This window comes from Salvia miltiorrhiza, unplaced genomic scaffold (genome assembly GCF_028751815.1).
Source record: "Salvia miltiorrhiza cultivar Shanhuang (shh) unplaced genomic scaffold, IMPLAD_Smil_shh fragScaff_scaffold_107_1, whole genome shotgun sequence".
Classification (NCBI taxonomy): Eukaryota; Viridiplantae; Streptophyta; class Magnoliopsida; order Lamiales; family Lamiaceae; genus Salvia; species Salvia miltiorrhiza.
The window spans coordinates 361,577-379,414 of NW_026651399.1; the positions used below are offsets into that span (position 1 = coordinate 361,577).

Sequence of the window (17,838 nt, forward strand, 5' to 3'; positions counted from 1 at the left end):
ATTATTGATTGGGCCTCTGAATTTATTTATTTTACTCAGATGGGCTTTTATTACATTATTTCATTGGGCCGAATTTATTTAAATTAAAGCCCATCTATTTTATTTTAATTGGGCTGTTATATTATTTTCGTTGGGCCTCGTTTGAATTATTTAATTGAGCCCAGCTAATCAAATTATTTATTGAGACAAGATTTATTTAATTACTTGAGCCGATGAATTATTTCAATCGGGCCTCTCATGTTAATTATTCAAGCCAATTCTATTTAATTAATTATTAGGCTGCCTTATGTTGAGCCTTTTAATTATTTAATCTTATAACATTACTTGTTCCTATTTTTTAAGCCCGATTAATTATGAGGTTATAAAGCGAATAAGTTGAAGTATTATTTATTTTCTATTGACTACGAGGAATGGGGTTTATTTAATTGGTGGATTAGAACACCCTAAGAGAACGGATTAATTTTAGTTAATTATCCGGCTTCATGAGATGAGACTTAGCTTTTGTTTAAATCCGATAGCTTGGATTAACAATAGAAATTCCCTAATTATTAATTCAGAATAATAATTCATGCATAAAGATCATGCATAATTAATTCTGTATTCTCATTATTTGAGGATTTTGCTCGAGCAGTATCTTATTTATATTCTCGTAATAAAGGTCAAGCACGAGATTAATAATCAGTCAAGGAGCTACTGTACCACAGAAAGTTTCTAACATGTGGGCATTACTTTCATATATATCAAATGAGTTTAATGTTACAATTGAATAAGTTATTCCGTTACAAAATCTTTGAACTGAAAATTATTTCAACTGTTGTCTTGCCATAAATGTTTAAATTTTGGTATGATATCTATCTGATGTGTTATGTAATCGAATTCGGGTCCTGAGCAGTTGATAGCTATCCTGCCAGGGCTAGTGTACACCAGTGACCGTGAGTCATCTAGCGGGTTGGCCGGTCAAGTGACTGTGAGAGGTGGCCACCTCTCCGGCACAAAGTTTCAGATATGATAGATTACAAGAGAACTTAGACTGCAGTCGAACTTTAAGAATCACAAATGAATTTAGTAAGCTTGGGCCTTTTAGCGAAAAAACTCCCTTGCTGTACTGTTTATTATGGCATGACAATTTATAGTTTTGAAGCATGTATTTTTATACTTAGGCATACGTGCCCACTGAGTACTTTTGTACTCAAGCCCTGCATATATTTCTAAATGTGCAGGTTGAGCAGCTGCCGATGGTGATGAAGTGACGAGCGGGACTCTTTTGTCTTATTATATATTAATGAACTCTAGGGTTACATGTCTTCATACATGTAATCAGAACCTTATTCCGCTGCGTACTCAGAAATTTTATGTTATTTTGGCTAAGTCAGAGTTATCTGAACTTATTAGTTATTTAAGTCTATACGACTAAACCTCTGTTATATTATAAATATCCCTTTTGTTAAATGATGAAATGCGATCCTTCCTTGTTTGATTATCCCCTTTCTACCCCGCTTCTAATCTCCCTCCATTAGTCACGATTTCCCCGGCTTAATTATCCTTAATTAAGTCCGGTCGTGACAGAGTGGTATCAGAGCAGTTCATTTGCTCTGAACCCTAGAGTTAACCAATTTTTCTAGTATGATCACTGCTATGAAAGAGTCAGTCGACCAAAGCTCATCACTTCATCACATCGTCATGCTCAGCAAGAAAGAAGGTGGTAATGATTTTAAAACATTGAGAAGTTCACGTTCTATATGAATGTACTGATGCTTACATTCAAGTTTTATGCGTTATTGATTGATTAGATATCTCAATGAACTTAGATGCGTTAAGAATGCATGATCACTGTTACGAGAAGAACAATAGAAGCTAGAAACTCAGTTATATTTCACTATAGCCATGGTGAAGAGCTAAGAAAGACGAAGAGAATCCAATGAAAGCAGTGCAAGCAGAGTGCCACGCAAGAATCACTGAAGCAGGCATAGTTCTTCATTCAGGTTGTTCACGCGAGACGGAGCACCTAATCGACTATTGCCTTCGATGATAGTTTAAGTACAATATTGCTTATAAGTGATGAGTGCGACTGATGTAATCAGTTAGCTAATCCTTAATAAGCTGAGACTCGCTTCTAGCCTCGATTATCACTAGCTATGGCTTGAGGATAACCTTCATGATTCATGTATAAACTTCAGAGTTAGGCTTACGAGGGGTCAAAATGCTTTATATATGATGTTATAATATTACGATCAAAGCTATCAGCTTATAGTTTCAGATATTCGAAACCATTCTATTTACAATACCTATCGCATTAGATGAGGACATGACTGAGAATCCCTATTGATTATGATCACTTACTACGAATTGGAAAGACGAGATGTGATATGGGTACTAGCAGTTACCAACCATTATGATTGATCATAAAAGTTTACGCAAGTGTGTAAGACGAGAGAAGTTCTCGAAGATGGTTAAGAGTTTAATAATAGCTAGAAGCGCCGACAGTGGATCGATGCTAAAACAAATAAATTAAGATTCTAATGAGACCCTAAGGATATACTCAAGATAAGTATACATACCTTAACCTATCAAGGACATCGCCTCAGTTAGAACGTCTTGGATTAGGCATTTAGTTTAGTAGCCGGAGTGAGAGCATTGACTAAGGTCATTCCATGACTTAGCATTAAGTATGGTGACACATACCATGTAAAGATGCTCAGAGGAGCAAAATCTATTTCATTATGAAAGATGTCATGATTCAGAAGGTCCTTCGCAAGGGCACGTTAGTGTTTCAATTTACATGGTCACATTTCAAGCGTTATGAGAATGAACGCTCAATGCTAGAAGTAACATATTAAGATCGTTTAGATTGTTGAGTAAGTTTGAATACTGTTGAAAGGTCTTACTTCGCTCATAGAAGATTTTAGGAAATGATGTTGATTATAGAAAATAGACTTCAATCTTGAGAATCTCTAGAACATTCTCAATGATAGATTTTAGATATAAAAAAAAAAAAAAGTGGAGATTTTATAACAGAGGTACCTTTTGCAGCTAGTGATCAAGAATTACCAAGTTCGGAAAAGTATTTCCGAGTGACTGAGAAGTAGTTGTGTCGGACCTGGCCAGTCCACATGGCCGAAATCTCAGTAGTCGTCATATATGGGTCTTTAAACCTATATATTTTAAACCTTCATCTGAAAAGCCAAACGGGTTCAGACTATTAGGTCATTTCGTTTCGACCTTTCAGTCAATTCATTTCTACCCTATGGTTATTCATTTTCAATTATTTGGCAAATTATTGAAACACTTTGCCTAATTGCCATTTGTGATTTGAATCATTGCGATCTACTAGCTGTTGGTAGATTTTCTGTGACCCAAGGACAAACAGATACTCATCAGATTAAATTAGTCAAACACGTATGCTTCAACCCAAGGGTCAAGCATGTAATGCTTACAGACAATCTCTTGTGCATTTAGTAGGACCTTATTTGTGTATTTTGAAAACGATGATCATTTCGATGATTTTGTATGCCCTATGTTGGCTTGGTTATTTTTTTTTACTAGTATTACTACGGAAATGCTGGTCCACAGGGCGTTCAACGACCAAGTTCCCTTGTGATGGTGTGCTAGACAGCCATTCATCTTGTGTAATCCTTGGATAGAGCAGTAGATCTAAATTCAGAAATTGATGTACAAGTCCTAATCAAAGAAATTTTCCTGTGTCTCTATGACAACTTTATCGGTCTTTTGCGGCAAGTCACTTCTACCACGTTTACTTATATGTTAGCATAAGAAAGAGTATAAGCAAGATTGAGAATCAAGAAACACTGAGCAGAATTGATGATACACATCAATATTTTTTTTTATATATATATAAGGCATAGATGACTATATGTCAACTCATCGGAGAGCCACTAAAACGAAGGCATCTAAGAAAAAGGGGGGAGAATTCCTTGAGATGAGAAAATAGGACCAGTACCAGGGCCAGAACAAAACATGGCCTCACCACCCATACAACTAGAACATAGAATAGAAGAACTATTCCTATGACAAAGTCCACTTGTCTTCAGTGGGACAAGAGATCCGGACAAGCTGAGACATGTGTACGAAAGATGGAGCGCATTTTCAGCTTTTTCGCTGCAATGACCAAGAGCGCCTAACTTGCGTGCCCTTATTAGCTGACTGGGTCAGCTGATTTCTGGTGGGAAGCAAGGATGAAAACGATGTCAGCAGAGCAGTTAGAAAACCTAACTTGGGAACAATTCAAAGCCGGTATATATGACAAGTATATACCCAAGAGCTACCGCAAGAAAAAGGAGGCTGAATTTTACAATCTGAAACAAGGGAAGATGTCAGTAACTCAATACGACAGGATGTTCTGCGATATGTCTAGATATGCACCGGAACAAGTTGACACAGATGAGAAGATGGCTGAAAAGTTTTGTGCCGGTCTGAGGCACGAAATTAGGATGGCTTTGGCAAGTCACGGAGGATTGTCTTACACTGAGTCGCTCAGCCGAGCGTTAGACATTGAAGCAGCCATGCCAGGAGAAAGACCTGCAACTGTACCTACGCCAGCACCTTCACATGATCAAAATCATAATCAGAATTTTAGAGGAAAGAGGAGATGGGACAACAGTAACCCGAACCAAGGCGAGAAGAGGCCATGGCAGGGACGGGTCTTCCAGTCACAGGGCTATGGAGGCCAGAGTACACCGAAACAGATGGGAAATAACCAACAGAGGGCCCCACATTGCCCCAAATGTAACAAAAGTCATGCGGGAATCTGTAAGGCCGGAAGTGATAGTTGCTATATTTGCAACCAGAAGGGGCACTATGCAAACCGGTGCCCGAATAAGCAACATGGAACGAGTTCAAGGCCAAACCCACCTATCCAGGCTCCGCATCTGCGAGCAATTCAAGCTTTGCCCCAACCATACCCAAGGCAGCAACCACAGTATCAGCAGCCACAGCAGCACCAACAGCTACAGTACCAACCACAACCTCAACAACCATATCAGCAACAGGCCCGCCAACAACAGAAACAACATGAAAAACCTCGTCATGCTAGAGCCTATGCTATGAGGCAGAAGCAGCCCGAGAACAACCAGGGAAACCTGGCAGGTATGGGCATGCTACTCAATACTCCTGTTGTACTTCTATTTGATACGGGCGCATCGCATACTTTCATTTCAAGTACATGTGTTGACACATTAAAACTTAAAATGGAAAGAGCTGACCAGGAGTTGAGTATATCATCACCTATAGGAGGGATGACGACAGTAGATCATGTGTGCTTGAACCTAGAACTGAACATAGGGTCACACAAGATTGTAGTGAACAACTCGTATGTTATTCCAATGGGAGATGTGGACATAATCCTAGGAATGGACTGGCTAGCCGAGAACTATGCCACCATCCTTTGTAACGAAAGACGGATATCGTTTCGACCCACAGGAAGGGATCCGTCATATTTCCACGGAATTAGTATGGGAAGAAGAAAGATGATCATCTCCGCCCTGCAAGCAACGAAAATGATGAAGAAGGGATACCCAGCTTACCTCGTATACTTGCACGGAGAACTGGGTACTGAAAAGAGTATAGAAGATGTAGCAATTGTACGGGACTTTTCAGATGTATTTCCAGAGATTCTGCCAGGGCCACCACCGGACAGACCAATTGAGTTTACCATTGATTTGGAGCCCGGGGCAGCTCCCATTTCGAAGGCACCATACCGGATGGCTCCTAAAGAGTTGGAAGAACTCAAGATACAACTGCAAGAACTTTTGGAACTTGGATTCATTAGGCCAAGTGTATCACCTTGGGGTGCACCCATACTTTTTGTGAAGAAAAAGGATGGCACATTGAGAATGTGCATAGACTATAGGGAACTGAACAAAGTGACACTAAAGAACAAATATCCTTTACCAAGGATAGATGACCTCTTCGACCAGCTCAAGGGAGCAAGCGTGTTCTCGAAGATTGATTTGCGGTCTGGTTATCACCTGCTGAAGATTCGACCAGAAGACGTACCTAAGACGGCATTTCGAACTAGGTATGGCCACTACGAATTTGTAGTTGTGCCATTCGGGCTAACCAATGCGCCAGCTGTGTTCATGGACCTCATGAATCGAGTATTCCATCCGTACTTAGACAAATTTGTCTTGGTATTCATAGATGACATTCTGATCTACTCGAAGAACGAGAAAGACCATGAGGAACATCTGAGAATTGTCCTAGAAACGTTGAGGACGGAGCGCCTTTATGCCAAATTCAGCAAGTGCGAGTTTTGGCTCAGCGAAGTCACGTTTTTAGGACATATTGTGTCATCAGAAGGGATTAAAGTGGACCCTGAGAAAGTGCAAGCAGTGCGCGAATGGAGATCGCCTACTAACCCTAATGAGATAAGAAGTTTCTTAGGATTGGCAGGTTACTATCGGAGGTTTATGGAAGGATTTTCCAAAATTGCAAGGCCAATGACACAACTACTCAGGAAGGGAATAAAATTTTCTTGGACAGAGGAGTGCGAGAAGAGCTTCCAAGAACTCAAGGAAAAGTTGACTACGGCACCAGTGTTAGCCGTCCCAGCAGCTGACAAGGAATATGTGATCTACACAGACGCGTCCAAAAATGGACTTGGTTGTGTGCTGATGCAAGAAGGAAGAGTGATAGCATATGCGTCACGACAGCTTAGGCCACATGAACTGAATTACCCGACTCATGATCTGGAGTTAGCTGCAGTGGTGCATGCGCTGAAGATTTGGAGACATCACCTATATGGAGTTAGGTGTGAGATATTCACAGACCACAAAAGCCTGAAATACTTTTTCGAGCAAAAGGACCTTAAAATGAGACAAAGAAGATGGCTCGAACTAGTGAAGGATTATGATTGCGGTATTAACTACCACCCGGGTAAGGCCAATGTAGTAGCTGATGCATTGAGCCGTAAAACTCAATCTAGGTTGGGATGTCTCGTCACCCAAAAGAATGAGCTCATCAAAGAGTTTGGAAAAATGAGCATAGAAGTGATTAAACCACCAGGGACGATAGCAAGCGTTGTTGCAACAATACCTAGCTTGAGAAAGATGATTGTAGAAGCACAAAGAAAAGACGAGAAAATGGAGAAACTACGGGAAGCAGTAAGGAAAGGAGGAGTCAAGAATTATCAAGAAGCAGCAGATAATGCTATCATCTTTGAGGGAAGAATATGCATTCCCCACGATGATGAGCTTAAGGATCAAATCATGAGTGAGGCTCACGATACCCCTTATACTGCCCACCCAGGGAGTACTAAGATGTATCAGGACTTAAAGAAACACTTATGGTGAGAAGGTATGAAGAAATATATATATAGCTTCACTTGTTGAGATATGCCTAGCATGCCAACGAGTGAATGCTTTGCACTAAAGATCATATGGAAAGTTACAACTACCGAAGATTTTAGATTGGAAGTCGGAGCATATTGCAACAGATGTCGTGACTAGTTTACGAAGACGAAATGAGGGAACACTGTCTTTTGGGTAATAGTGGAGTGACTCGCGAAATGCGCTCGTTTTATAATTATACAGATCACATACGGATCAGATAAGCTAGCATGATTGTATGTCTGAGAGACTGTGCGCTTACACGACGTGCCCGTGTTAAATCACTTCAGACCGGGACTCGAAGTTCATATCTAGATTTTGGACAAGCTTACAGAAAGAGTTAGGCACGAGGTTAAATTTCAGCACCGCCTTCCACCCGCAGACAGATGGGCAGTCTGAAAGGACAATTCAGACCCTCGAAGATATGTTGAGAACAGTGGTGTTAGACAGGGGTGGAAGTTGGGAAGCAGTGCTGCCGTTGATTGAATTTGCCTATAATAACAGTTACCAGGCGACTATCGATATGGCACCATATGAGGCATTATATGAAAGAAAATGCAAATTACCAATTTACTGGAAGAGGTAGGTGAAATGAGAATTTTATGACCAAGCACGATCAGTGAAACGATTGAGATACTTCGATAGATCAGAGAAAGAATAAAAGAGACACAAGATAGGCAGAAATCTTAGGTTAATACGCACCGAATTGAGTCACATTTTGAAGTAGGAGATAAGGTTTTCCTAAAGGTATTTTCCTCTAAGGGAATAGCTAAGTTTGACGACAAAGAAAAGCTTAGACCCCGATTCGTGGAACCATATGAGATTTCAGAAAATAGGCCCAATAGCCTGTAGATAGGCGCTACCGCCAAGTTATGTGAATGTCCAATGTTTTTTTTTTCCACATTCCTCGACTTAAGAAGTATGTTTTCGATCCGAAGAGCGTGACTAACCATAACAAAATGATTATTAGCCTAGACTCGAGCTATGAATGAAGACCAAAAGCCATGTTCATTCGAGAAGACGCAATAGCTCAGGAATAAGTCTATCAATTAGTGACAGTCCCATGGAGACACCATGGATAAGGAGAAATCATGTGGGAGCTTGAAAGCAAGATGAGCAAAAATGCCAGAACTTTTTAGCACAGATATGCAAATTTCGGGACGAAATTTTTGTTAAGAGGGGTAGTATGTAGTAGCCCGCCTTTTTATTTTATGATTAAGACCAGTAAATGCGATATTTGACTATTGCATCTTTCGCTAATTGAATTATTGAACCAGTTAATGAAGCTCAGTTATTATTTATTATGCCTATTAGCTTCACGTGAGGTAATCACAATAGAATTATTGAGCCAGTCAATAATTTATATTCCCATATTTATAAATAACTTAGCAAAGTCATGTTATTTAATATTTATGATAGTGTATTGTTTCTATATTTTTTTATTGTTATTCAAGTCGTGGATTATTTCGGCTATTGAAGTGAATTAAATCTACGGATCCAATTTAGATTCATTCTACGAGTATCGCGATACTAGCAAGGCAGGAAATCATATATCGAATAACGAGATTTTTTTTTAGTATTCAGTATAGTAGCAAACTCGAGATTGTATTACACTTTCAGATACACAAGTACACCATTAAATAGCAAGACTATAATTAGTATTGCAAATACTAATAGAATGACCAACAGTGAAGAATTTCATTAGTCACACCACAACTTTTGCAACCTATCTATTACCAACATCACTCAATTCCTAGCCTACTCCCTACATTCCTATTATTACAAAAGCAGCAAGAAAAGAAAAGGAAAGGAATCCGTGTGGGAACAAGCAAGCTGTCAATCAGCCACAACTCTACCTATTCTATCTCTCTCAAGGCTCTCACACGGCAGAGGACTAGATACTCAAGTATAGCTACCAAATTCACTCCTTTAACTATTCAGCAGCAAACTTCCTTCATATCACCCCCATTCTACACTAAAAACTTCACCATTTACTGCTGCCGACTTCAAGGATGTAAGCCTTGGCTTTAACTCCTCCACTTCCTCCCCGAATTTCAGCCTGCATTTAATAGGGAAACAATACACAATTCATTTCAGCTATCTTCTTATTGAGACCAATTCAATGGCAACAGACAGCCACCGACACCAAGCATTTGCAGGTGAATACTAAACTCAGCTCTTCATGCATCATACCATCACATAAATGTTTGAATAGAAATATAGAGGTGCAAACATGTATATATGCTTATGGACCCAGCAGTCACACGTAAAGAAATCAGTTTGTATATATATATTTTCTTCATAAGACAAACTTTATGAACTCCTAGGATACAGAAGAAACCATTGCCAAGGTTTAACCTCTTGCATAATAGATATATAGGAACCAAGAGAATCACATTTACATTGAACTAGAAAGAACCATAGCTTGCTACTTTTGCATTTATACCAAGAGATGGGACCGAACCTTCGTCGATGAGAAATTCGGAAACAGCCGAAGGCTGACTGACTGCTTGTTCGTTGAGGCGGAAGAGCCTTCCTCCGACGGCAGACAACGATACCGGCCAAAGAAAGCGCGACGGCGTCGAACCAGGGGCGACAGACCATCTGTGCTTCTGAGGACCCAGAGCGGCTGCCCTGTTCGTCGAGACAAAGGAGCTCTGACGATGGCACAGGACGACGACGAGTCTTCAGGAAGGGGAGGCGACTGAACGGCGACCCTCGCTGAGTTTGGGGATTTCTTCAACAGCAGCGGCGGCGGTTTCGCTCAATCGAGAGGAAGCCAGGGCCGGCCGCGAATCTGTACTCGAGAAGATCGAGATAGGGGGAAGAACGGCGTCAGCCTCGTCAATTTCAGAGGCGGCGACGCCAGCCTCGCCGGAGATCCCAGAGGCGGCGAATCCAGAGATAGAAGCTAGGGCTCGATTGGGTTGCTTCGCCGAGACTGAGAAAGGTGAATCGGATGAGAGGGGCGACGCCCTCGGCCGGGCATAATCTCGCCGTGGTCATTCGCGGCGGATGCCGCAAGAAGATGATGACGGCGGCAGATTTTGGCAGATAAGGGACGGACGAACTGGAACTATGAACGGAATTGAGAAAATGCGAGAGAGAGAGAGAGAGAGAGCTCTTTAGCAGCCGTGAATTGATGAGGATAAGGGAAAAGAATTGGGCCTTTTCCCTTGGGTCGATTTTCTTCCATTGTTGGGCTGCTGCCTTTAGTTAAATGGGCTGGAGTTAATTTATTTTCTGATGGGTTAAATGTGGGCCGATTTTAATTATTGATTGGGCCTCTGAATTTATTTATTTTACTCAGATGGGCTTTTATTACATTATTTCATTGGGCCGAATTTATTTAAATTAAAGCCCATCTATTTTATTTTAATTGGGCTGTTATATTATTTTCGTTGGGCCTCATTTGAATTATTTAATTGAGCCCAGCTAATCAAATTATTTATTGAGACAAGATTTATTTAATTACTTGAGCCGATGAATTATTTCAATCGGGCCTCTCATGTTAATTATTCAAGCCAATTCTATTTAATTAATTATTAGGCTGCCTTATGTTGAGCCTTTTAATTATTTAATCTTATAACATTACTTGTTCCTATTTTTTAAGCCCGATTAATTATGAGGTTATAAAGCGAATAAGTTGAAGTATTATTTATTTTCTATTGACTACGAGGAATGGGGTTTATTTAATTGGTGGATTAGAACACCCTAAGAGAACGGATTAATTTTAGTTAATTATCCGGCTTCATGAGATGAGACTTAGCTTTTGTTTAAATCCGATAGCTTGGATTAACAATAGAAATTCCCTAATTATTAATTCAGAATAATAATTCATGCATAAAGATCATGCATAATTAATTCTGTATTCTCATTATTTGAGGATTTTGCTCGAGCAGTATCTTATTTATATTCTCGTAATAAAGGTCAAGCACGAGATTAATAATCAGTCAAGGAGCTACTGTACCACAGAAAGTTTCTAACATGTGGGCATTACTTTCATATATATCAAATGAGTTTAATGTTACAATTGAATAAGTTATTCCGTTACAAAATCTTTGAACTGAAAATTATTTCAACTGTTGTCTTGCCATAAATGTTTAAATTTTGGTATGATATCTATCTGATGTGTTATGTAATCGAATTCGGGTCCTGAGCAGTTGATAGCTATCCTGCCAGGGCTAGTGTACACCAGTGACCGTGAGTCATCTAGCGGGTTGGCCGGTCAAGTGACTGTGAGAGGTGGCCACCTCTCCTGTAGTAGCCCGCTCTTTTAATTATGATTAAAACTAGTAAATGCAATTTTTTTTATAAATGAATCCAGTTTATGGTCCTGATTTTTTTTTTATATCAGAAACGGAGTTATTATTTTAGCTTTATACTTTTAAAACGTATGAGAAAAATGCGACGAGGATTATTAAGCCATTCAATAATTATTATTTACAAGTTATAACTGACTTAGCAAAGTCATGTTATTTATTAATCGAAAAACAGAAGCAGTTATATTTTATTAGTGCTACTTGAAGTCGAGAAATTATTCCGACTGCAACGCAGATTAAATCTACGGATTTAATCTAGATATTAAATGGCTTGTGAAGTGAATTAAATCTACGTATTTAATTTATACACGAATAATGAGCAGAAGCCAGTATTTGATTGCAAACACGCGATTAAATATACAGAATCAATCAAGAAGACAACCAAATCAATTAGCAAAAGCAAAAGCTCTTCAATCAATTAAAGTTTAGATAAAGTTATTATTTCTATCTTTTGCTAACGTCTTTGCTCTCCACCAACTCCACTCCACCAACTCCACTCCACCACTACACTCCCACACCCACCTACTCCCTCCGATGTCCTTTAACATTTCAGCCAACAAACTTCCTTCACTCATTTCCTTGGACACCAGAAACCAGAAAATTTGAAGGGAAGAGATAGAGTTTGTAAAACTTCTATGAAACTTCGAAGAGGTAAGTTTGGCTTAAGTTTTCATCATATTGTTCTTGTTTCCTCCTGCATTGTTAAAAGAACCATCTTTATTTCAGTTCTTCTCATGCTGAGATCAACACAACAGCCAAATACCAAACAATTACAAGGTATATACTAAGCTCAACTTATTCGATCCATTTCGCATCATCCAGCAAGCATGATCAGTTAAACAATAGAGTATTCGATTCAGTTCGCATCCATATTTAGCATAATCACAGTTCATCTACACGAAATAGTCAAGATATGTTGTACAATAGGGAGATACTTTACAACAGAAGGATTTATATGCTTCACTTCCACTACACTCCAGAGTAACAATCACAAGAACTCACAGAAACTAGATAAGTGAATGGATTGGAGAGAGAGCTCGATTGGATTTTGAGTATGAGAGGAGAAGCATGACCATATTATCGACATAGAACTCACTAGCAAACCAACAGATTATATGAACTCATTTTTATGAGAAACATAGAATGCCAGTTCATGCCAATAAAAAAAAAAAACTATATGCATAAATGGCTAACCTTAGCATAACTATATTTTACTGCTAGATAAATTCACTAACTGAGAATCAATGAGAAAAACCACCAAAAATCCTATCTTGCCCAAGCGGAGATAATTACAGCAAGATAGAGACTGATACTTTCCTCTTATGCTTAGAACCGAGCCATTTGGGGCTCGGCTTAAGACGAGTTCAGCCGAGAGTCGCGACGGAGAGGAGGAGGCCGGAGCAGCGCCGCTCCCAGACGACAGCAGCCCGTCGGATTTCGGACGAGGATGCGACCGCAGCAGCGACCTGGGTTTGACGATTAGGGCTCTGCGATGAAGGGAAAGAAGGCGGCGCGATCAACAATTGCTCGCCGGCGGTTGGGACGGCCAGAGCAGCGGCAGACGAAGCCCTCGGCGGCCTGACGAGCAGCAGCAGTCGGCGGCGACTCCAGGCGAAGCAGCAGCCGCTCCAAACGGCGGCGATGGCTCCAGACAAGGGCGTGACAGCAGCCGACGCTCGCCGGATCCCAGTTTTTCAACGGCGGCAACGATTTATGATGGGAGAAATTAGGGCTCTTGTTGGTGTGATTTCTGAGGGATTCACTCGAGAGGTGAAGGCGTAAGAGAGAAGCAGACAGGGTTGCGCCGACCGATTGTGCGGCGACCTCGCCGGATTTGCAGAAGCAGCAGACGCGGCAGCGAAATTTTGTTAGATGAAGAAGAGGACTCTCGGCCTTGAATTCTGTAAAAAAAAAAAAACGTTTGAGAGTTGAGAGAGAGAGATCCGAGAGCTTGAGAAAAAAGAGAGGATGGGCTGACTTTATTAAGTTTGGGCTTAATTTTATCTATATTGTTTGGGCCGAAAATTTAAAAGATTTGGGCTTTCTTTTTATGTTGGGCCATTACATTGGGCCGAGTTATTTCTTTATTTTGGGCCGAGTCTTGGGCCGATTTTTAATAAGTGATGGGCCGATTTTTAAATGGAATTTGGGCCTCTTCATTTATTTTAATTGGGCTTTTATCTTTTAAAAGATTGGGCTTGTGTTTAAATGGTATTGGGCTTTGGCTATGGGCCGATTTTATTAAAGTCTTTGGGCCGATTTTATTAAAGTCTTTGGGCCCTGATTTAAATTGAAACATTGGGCTTATGTTTTTTTAAAAAAAGAAATGGGTTACCTTATTATTTAATTGGACTGCAGTTCAAAGAAAAATGGATACTTATTAATTAGACTATTTATTTAGTTTAATTAATTATTTTTCTCAAAAGATGATTTACATAATAATAATATTGTATTATTATTATGTGCATATATTAAGTAAATTACTTATTATATGCTAAGCATAACATGAAATTGCATTTTTACTTACAATAAAAGTATTTAATTGGTTTTAATTATAAATCCAATTATTAAAGAAAGACGAGTAAGAATATTGTTGGTGTTCTTAACTCAAGAGAAATGTTTTCAATTATTTATTAAATTTTGAAAAGCCCGATAATTTTTACGAGATCACACCTCGATTAAAGCCAAGTTAGTTCTTTATTTTCGATCGAGTACAAATGCGAGATCTATTTTACAATTAGAATATTCCGATGGGAAAGGAAGAATCACAGCTCTATTCGACCGCGTTGGACGGAAGTTAGTTAAATCTATTAACGAGGATAAATAGTAGGATGCCCCGAATATCGTTCGAAAATGTTAGTTCATGCATACAAGATTCATGCATAGTTAAATTACGCTTTCTCATTAATTAAGAATTTTCCTCGAGGCAATGTCTTATTTTATATTCTCGTGATTAAGGTCAAGCGCGAGAGTAAAAACTATACAAGGAGTTAGAGTACCTTAGCAAAACTTTGCTATCAGGTGGGCAATTTCTTACGCGTAAATAAAATGCTATGCATGTGTTATGCTTTAAAATACAAATTGGATCTTCAAGTGTGGTATGCTTTATTATGCTTTACGCTAAATGATTTACGCTTGATTACGCTTATTTACGCTTGAATGCTTTACGCTGATAAGTTTATGCCTGTGATTGATGCTTGCGTCTGTTGGGGGAGGCCTCCCTCAACAGTACGATGCTGTGTCCGCTGAGGAGGGCCTTCCTCACGGCGCGATGCCCGTGTCCGCTGAGGGAGGCCTCCCTAGCGGCGCGATGCCAGTATTCCAGTGTTACAACGTCTATTGGGGGAGGCCTCCCTCAATAGTACGATGCCGTGACCGCTGAGGGAGGCCCCCTTCACGGTGCGATGCCCGTGTTCGTTGGGGAAGGCCTTCTCCACGACACGATGCGTGTTTATGATTGTTAATGATGAAGAATGCCCTTATGCTATTTATGAATTTGGAAATGTTTAATGAGCAAAGGATATGAAAGAAACTCATGCTCTTATGCGATATTGTGAAATTGTTAATGATGTTATGTTATATGCTTGGCAACTGCCTACTAAGTACTCTTGTACTTAGCCCTTCGATGTTTATGTTTGTGCAGGTTGAGCTGTGATGGGCGATGAAGTGTTGTTGCTGAGTAGAGCTTTTGTCGAACTTAAAGTAGGCTCAGAAAGGATACATGTCTTCATACATGTATCTCAGTTATGCATTCCGCTGTAAACACTGATTATTTCAGTTACACCTTCCGTTGCAAACTCTGATAATGTTTTAGCCAAGCCCTAACGATGCCTTTTTCCTTTTAAGGAATATAACGCGTATACAAGTTCTTTGAGTACCCTTTTTATGCGAACTATGCCTTTTTCCTTTTTAAGGAATATTTCACGCGTATCCAAGCTCTTTGAGTATTCTTTTATGCACCCCTTTCTAAACCCGCTTCGTAATTTCCCTTCCCCAGTCATGGTTTTCCCGGATTAATTATCCTTAATTAAGGCCGGTCGTGACATCTCCGGCACAAAGTTTCAGATATGATAGATTACAAGAGAACTTAGACTGCAGTCGAACTTTAAGAATCACAAATGAATTTAGTAAGCTTGGGCCTTTTAGCGAAAAAACTCCCTTGCTGTACTGTTTATTATGGCATGACAATTTATAGTTTTGAAGCATGTATTTTTATACTTAGGCATACGTGCCCACTGAGTACTTTTGTACTCAAGCCCTGCATATATTTCTAAATGTGCAGGTTGAGCAGCTGCCGATGGTGATGAAGTGACGAGCGGGACTCTTTTGTCTTATTATATATTAATGAACTCTAGGGTTACATGTCTTCATACATGTAATCAGAACCTTATTCCGCTGCGTACTCAGAAATTTTATGTTATTTTGGCTAAGTCAGAGTTATCTGAACTTATTAGTTATTTAAGTCTATACGACTAAACCTCTGTTATATTATAAATATCCCTTTTGTTAAATGATGAAATGCGATCCTTCCTTGTTTGATTATCCCCTTTCTACCCCGCTTCTAATCTCCCTCCATTAGTCACGATTTCCCCGGCTTAATTATCCTTAATTAAGTCCGGTCGTGACAATTAATGGTAATTAATTAAATTGTACAACTTAGTACTTTTAAACTGTTAATAATTTCTTGGGAAAAGAACAAGTATAAGGATGGAGTTTTAGCGGATTCGTCTACAAATTATGGTGCTGAGCTAACAGTTAATCCTACCAAATTTGATGATATTCTGTTAGGTTTATAACAGAGCTTTATAAATTACTTTTTCTAGGTTTCTTTAAAATTTATACATATTGGTTGGACGTATCAAATTTTGTATTCTTGTTGTTTTAGTTACTCTGGATTATTTATTTGATTTTAATATGATTTGACAATTCTGTTTTTACCAATTATATATTCATACAATGTGTTAATATATTCATACAATGTGTGAATATTGTATAACTCATATGCATTAATAATTTATCATTCATATATTCATACAATGTGTGAACCCAAAAAATAATTTAACATTTCGTTGAACGTTTGTATGTTCGTTGCTATGTTTGTTGTTGATTTCGTAAGATGAAAAATGAACATGCGAATCTTAGGTTATATGTTCGTGAAAGACAAAGCAACATACTACGTTTTTTTGAAATTTTTGTATAGATTTACAACAATATACTGTTGATATAACAGTTGAATCACGTAACACAATGTTTCTAAAAAATACAAATGATCATAAATAATGTTCGTTTATGTGTTCGTAAAAGAACATATATTTGTTAATCGTCATCATTTATGATAACTTGGTGAGGTTTAGTTCCCCTGGGATGCATATCACCTCTGTTTGATGAATCTGATTCAAGGTAACTTATGTTACCTTACGAAATTTAATAAATTTTGTATGATATTTAATAAATTTTGTATCCATACGAAATCCCTTGTAACAGTGAATGTCTTGTATGATGTGATACAGTTTGTAAGTGATCGTAATTTTTGTAAATGTTAGTATCTTTATTTACTTAGTGTACGAACATATTGGTGTTCATTTGTTTTGTGTAAACGTGCGTCACCGAATATTAGTATGTTTAGTATTTTTTAAACGAACATATCAACGAACGTAAATACATCCATCAGTATTTTGTATGTGATCACCAACACAGTAGTATGTTCATTAGTTATTTTTTACGAACGTGTTGCATATACAAATAGAGCGTGAATTTGTATACATTAACGTGTTTGAGCATGGATTAAAAATTTGATAAGTTGTAAATAGGGAAAGAAATCAAAAAGATTTGAACATGAATAAAAGATTTGTGTTAGAACTTAATACTTGGACCGTATTATTTTGATTTATTTATTGTACGAACATAGCTGTGTTCATTTGTTTTTTCTCAGCATATATAAACGAACATTTGTATGTTCATTAGTCTTTTTACGAACATGACAACGAACAGAGACACGTTCATTAGTTTTTTATTATGAACACTAGCATGTTCATTATAATACTGATGAACATGCTAATATTCGATGTTGTGCGAATAAAATACAAACATACACTTTTTCGCAAATTATATTATTTCGACGATCAAAAAAATGAACACATCCTTTATATAGTATTATTGTTTCATTGCAATAA

The 17,838-nt window shown here is 38.6% G+C and overlaps 1 long non-coding RNA gene across 2 annotated transcripts; it reads left to right on the top strand.

Annotated features, from left to right (window-relative positions):
* Positions 1-11,823: 11,823 nt before the first annotated feature.
* Positions 11,824-15,575, top strand: LOC131002319 (uncharacterized). 2 transcript variants are annotated; one of them, XR_009094257.1, is made up of 4 exons: positions 11,824-12,316; positions 12,392-12,442; positions 14,624-14,686; positions 15,309-15,575. It is a non-coding gene; the product is annotated as an uncharacterized LOC131002319 (long non-coding RNA). The 2 variants fall into 2 exon arrangements; XR_009094258.1 differs by lacking the exons at positions 14,624-14,686; positions 15,309-15,575 and adding an exon at positions 12,996-13,826.
* Positions 15,576-17,838: the final 2,263 nt, after the last annotated feature.